Raw genomic sequence first — 6,000 nt, forward strand, 5'->3', positions numbered from 1 at the left:
TTACAGAAACTAAAAGAAAAGGACGTCATCTAGAGTCTAACTAGTTCCTACTCAACTGGGACGTCGGAGGGAGGTCACGGAAGTGAAACAACTGGACTTGTTTTTTTTTGTTTTAATTTTTTTTTCAACGTTTATTTATTTTTGGGACAGAAAGAGACAGAGCATGAACGGGGGAGGGGCAGAGAGAGAGGGAGACACAGAATCGGAAACAGGCTCCAGGCTCTGAGCCATCAGCCCAGAGCCTGACGCGGGGCTCGAACTCACGGACCGCGAGATCGTGACCTGGCTGAAGTCGGACGCTTAACCAACTGCGCCACCCAGGCGCCCCTGGACTTGTTTTAGAAAATTACTCTTACTAACCTTATTAAGTGAGGACATAAAAACTGGGCACTGTATCTCAGCAGTTTTCTCCAGTTTAGAGCATCCCTTCACTATGCAAATCATAATCAACTTGACAAACATATACATGCCAACTCCTAGTATAAATATTATTAAGCCCTATTTTAGTAGTAAAATGAGTAGCATCGGAAGTTTAAGGAAGTTTGTGGAATACATTTTCCACTGACTCACATGTCCATGGAGAAGCCTCAGGTTGTGTTTCTGATCTCTCAAGTGGGGCTCCTTTCACCCGGCTGTGATGTATCCAAGGTTGCACCACAGTTGACCTAAGACATGATTAAGTAGTCACGAAAATAGCATGTGGCTCTGTCTCTGTCCATATCTCAGCAAGTTGGTAATCAGGTTCCTGTTCCCTCCAGGTCTTGAGTAGCATGCAATCACCAGAGATGAGGGGTGCAGTGGTTCATTGGGTGGGTAACAATCTAGTGGAAACAAACCCATGCATACTGTTTAATATTTAAAATTTGAACCTATCTTATAACATTTAATTCATGATTGATTTCAGAGGACAGGGAGGTCAAAACTGTAGCCTAGAAAGGTATTCCATACACGATTTCAAAAGGGCTTAGTTTTAGCCTGCTTCATGGAGCTACCCTTATCCTGAGTAGTACAAAGGCAGTGTTTTATCCCAAGTTAAGCTAGTCTCTTGACAAATTTTGGCTATAGTATTTTTTTTCAAGGTGTGAATCATTTTTCTCAGGCTTTCCTGTACATTGAGGCTTCCAGAAGGAATGTAGTCTCTGTATTAGTAAATCTCCATTCTTTAGCTTGTTCTTCATCTCTCACAGTATACTGGGGATAACTGGAGAGATCTATATGAGGTATCAGAGGTGGTTTTATTTAGTATCTTCTTTCAATGTAACAGAAATGGGTTCTACATTGTTAGCCTTACCTGGTTTCCCATCTACCCCTACAGCTTTACTCACTTAAGTGTTCACAGATCTCAGGTGGGGATAGGTCAGCAGTCGAAGCCTCATCTCCCAGCAGAATCATCTGCAGTCTTAAAGCTTGGTAAGGAGGCATTTGGAGTCTCAAATGCTTTTTTTTTCCTGGAGAAAAAGTGACTTGAGCATTCAATTTACAGAGCAAGTCTCGATCAACTAATGGGATACTCAGGAAGGTACAAAAACTGTCGTAGTTTCTGATCTCCCAACTTACATTTCATAGGTTGCAGAAAGGCTTTCTGTTGTAGTTATCCAGTAATCTACATTATGGAGACTTTTCTACTGGAAATTTTTGCTATTTCAGTATTGATAACTGAGAGATGGCTCCAGTGTCTGCTAAAAGTCCATTAATTGATTTTCTAATGTCAATTTTCTCCAGGGCCCCTATGTGGAAATTACTATTGGCTTAGCTAGATCAGTGGGAGTCCCTGGGCCCTTCATTCTTTATCAGAGCCTGCATCTTGTTGGATCATTTGAGACTTCCTTTCCTTCCCCTCCTTAACCTTTTTATTTTTTCTTAACTTAGGGACGCTTTTCTTCCAATGTGCTTCTTTCTTACAGGCTGCAAATTGGTTTTCAACTAAAGGACCTCCCTTATTTTTCTTAGGAGCCCTGAATTTGTGAGAGCCACATAGGACTTCCACAAAGATGGTGTCTGTCTCTTTGCATCTTTTTTTTTTTTTTTGGTGTCTGTTCTCTGTCATCGTACACTTTGAATGCTATATCCACCAGCTGTGATAGATTCATCTCTCATGCTTCATCCAACTTTTGCAGTTTTCTTTTAGTGTCAGGAGCACTCTGTGTGATAAAGGTCATTTAACCATCTGAACATTTTTGGGTGCCTCAGGATCAGCATCTGTATACTTGCGGTGTGTTTGGTAAATGTGCTCCAAGAACACAAAGTGATCATTAGATTTTTGTTGCAATTCCTGTATTTTATTCAGACTTCTTTTGTTTAGAAACCCCCTGAGACCAACCAAAATGCACTTCTGGTAGTAATCAAGTGCAGGCATGCCCCTGTCATTGGGATCCCAATTTGGTTCCACTAAGGAAACCACAACATCCACCTTGGGAGTGTCTTTGGCTCCTCTGTAATGGAGACTGATGCCTCTACACAAGCTTTCTCTATCACTAACCATTTCCATCAACCATGAGAAGCATATTTAAGAGTTTGAATACCTTCCCAAGAGAGTCAGTGAGTTGCAAATATTGATGTAAATAGCTTAATCATTTCAAGGGGATCATCCTGGCAGGAGGAATTATTGTTCTTCCAATGCAACAGAGCTGAAGTAGAAAAGGGCCAGCCCAGGTGTCCATGGTGGTTTAAACCTCCAGTAGGAAACTGCTCTGCTCTGGCTGGAATTGCTTTCTGGCCAAATTGATTCCCTCCCTGAGTCTTATAAGGGGAGACTACTCCAGGCCCTGGTGCTTCCCTGGAATGCTATTGAGGAGGAGCTGAAGCCCTAGAAGGTTCCAGAGAATCAAGCATTTGAGCCCAAGGAGATGGAAAATGGGCCACAAGGGGCAGGAATGGAAGGGCAGGTGAAGGATTTAGAGTTTGTAACATCATCCTGTCTTCTTCCTCCCTTAAATTGCTCCCATCTTCTTGTATTACCCAGAGCACAGCCTTCTTTTCTGGTCTCTGTACCATCAGCCTAGACCTCTCCCTTTTAATCTCCTCCTGATAGAGGAGCACGAAAGCTTGCACATAGGGGAATTTCATCATCTTGGCCAGCTCTCTGGCAATACAACTCCAACTACAAAGCAGTATGGTAATTCAAAGAGTTGTTTAAAGTCCATCATTCACAGATTCCAATGTATATTGTGGCCATGCTGTGTCACAATAAAAAAAAATCACTTTCATGGACATAGATGAATAACTAAAATCGGACTATTTCTTCAAAATGCACCTGAACAGGCTGTCAGGTAGAATAAACATTAAATTCCCCATGACTATCAAATACAATCACAAAAGAGCTGCTCTCCCAACAAACAAAAACCAAATTGGGCACAGAGCCCAACAATTATTTTTACTAGCCAGGTACACACTTGGCTGTACACACTGGAGCTGCAACTCACCCAGTACTGGAGTCCCTGAACTCATCCAGAGGTTGACTCCTTGCTCCTACAGGAAGCTGGGGCTACCTGCGCTGGCCTCAGAAACAAAGGGAGGGTCCCCCCTTGAAAGCAGTTCTGGCACTTGTTACAGACCATCCCCAAAGTCTTTCCCGCACTGGGCTAGCTAACGATGAGCAGCACCTCTCCTGGTTGGCTCACCAACATTGTTATCAAACTCCAGTCTCATCTGCTCACCCTGTGACAGGCCATTAAGTTGAGAGACAAGGTGTTGGGGCAGGGAGAGCAACTTCATTTGAGAAAGTCACCTAACTGAGAAGATGGCAAATTAATGTCCATTAAAAACCACCTTCCCTGCTCATGTAGGCAGGAGTTTTTAAAGAGGGGAGAAGTGGGGGGGGGGGGGGGGAAAAAAAAAACAAAACGGTTAACACGGGTTTCCAAAAACCCGAGGGGTTTTTTGTTACATAAATCAGGTTTAAAATCCCTGAGAAACTTTAAACAGAATTGATAAGCTTATCATGTGCTTAGGTTGACGTGTAGGAATTGATTAGTTCAGTCCTGCTAGCAGAACACTAGCATTAGCCTACCGTTGGACAAAGTGATCACAAGGCCTATTTTATAATAAAGTGTTGAGTATCTCGTGTAATTTATTGAATACTATACTGAAAGTGAGAAACCATGGTTGTAGGGTACAGAATGGCTATTGAGGGTATTGGTTGTTTACCCTCCTGATTGCCTGGCTGACTGGGAACTGCAGGTCACTGCCCCTGCCTACCATCACGAGGGATGATCGTCCTACATATCACTAGCCCAGGATCAAAGAAGATCAAAATTTGAAGTACAGTTTCTGCTGAATGTGTATCGCTTTTGGCACATTGTAAAGTCGACAAATCGTAAGTCAAACCATCCTGAGTCAGGGACCGTCTGTAAGTCATCCCACATTTCTAACTTACAAATGGGAAAACGGAGACACAGAGAAGGTAAGAAGTAATGCCGGAATTGGAATCTGGACGGTCCAAATCCTAGCCCAGTTCTTTTCCTACTATCTTACCCCATACAATAAAGACTGTCTTGGAAAAAGTTGAGCCTCTCATCCTTTACTGCCTGTCTTCCTTTACATGGAATGGGAATAATTGGTATGTTTCATAAAAGGCTTTACTGATGTAATCCTAAAGTATAGGCAGGTGGCACCATCATTGATTGCTTTTCTGGAGTCATTTTTAATGCATCCTCCCTCCTATTTTTTTTCACTTCTGCTTTTACAATAAATATAGAAATTTATAGAGAAAATGAGAGTTAAGGAAAATTTTGCATAAACTCTTGTTCAGAGTTTCTCTGAGGCTTTAAAAAAAAAAAACTGGGACCCCTGGGTGGCTCACTCAGTTAAGTGTCCGATTTCGGCTCAGGTCATGATCTCATAGTTCATGAGATCTGTGCTGACAGCTCAGAGCCTGGAGCCTGCTTCTGATTCTGTGTCTCCCTCTCTATCTACCCCTCTCCTGCTCATGCTCTGTCTCTTTCTGTCTCTTAAAAATAAATAAAGGTTGGGGCGCCTGGGTGGCACAGTCGGTTAAGCGTCCGACTTCAGCCAGGTCACGATCTCGCGGTCCATGAGTTTGAGCCCCGCGTCAGGCTCTGGGCTGATGGCTCAGAGCCTGGAGCCTGTTTCCGATTCTGTGTCTCCCTCTCTCTCTGCCCATCCCCCGTTCATGCTCTGTCTCTCTCCCAAAATATAAGAAATAAATAAAGGTTAAATTTTTTTAATAAAAAATTTTTTTAAAACCCTAAGTTTTATTAGGGAATACAGTTTAGTCCACTGACTCCTTTTAGTTATATTATGTTTGTCTTTCACTCTCCTTCTTCAGCTTTGTACTCCTCCAGTGATAGTCATTTAGCCTTTACTGATATCCAGTTCTCTTAACATCTACCCACTATCTCATATAATGCTCCTTCCAATGTTTGAATAGTGTTAACATGAACCACTAAGTCTTCTCTCCCCAGGCAAAATATCACAGTTGTTATAGAATGGTACAGATGAAAGACCAGAGGTCTAAGAGCCATTGACCTGGCTCTGCCACTTACTACCTTGGTCAAGGCACTTAATGCCTTTCAACTTCAGTACTGCCATCTATAAAAGTGGATATAATAACATTTATCTCATAGGATCATTATAGGGATCAAAATCAATATCAGAGAATGTGTTAAAGACCTGCAAGCTATGAATTGGTATGTAAATGTGTTCGTGGCTGTCCTGCCCCTGCTCGCAGTCCAGTTGTTAAACTGGAATAAAGAATGGAGCTTATCTGTGAAGGTTATAGGGAGATAATTTGCTCTCTCAACAGGGACACTATCTTTAGTAGGTCTTAAGTGGCTTTAGATGTTGCTAGTAGCTGTACTGGCTCATCTTAAACCTGTGATCAACTAAAACACCTAGATCTTTTTCGCAGGTTGCCTCTACTTTGTTCACATGCAATTATGGTATTGCATATGAACCTAGTTGCAGGAATTAATCTTTGCGTCAGTTAAATTTCACACTGTTGGTCCTGGCGCAATGCTTCAGTATGCTGAGGATATTTAG

This window comes from Herpailurus yagouaroundi, unplaced genomic scaffold (assembly GCF_014898765.1).
Source record: "Herpailurus yagouaroundi ecotype Mexico unplaced genomic scaffold, PumYag 205, whole genome shotgun sequence".
NCBI lineage: Eukaryota > Metazoa > Chordata > Mammalia > Carnivora > Felidae > Herpailurus > Herpailurus yagouaroundi.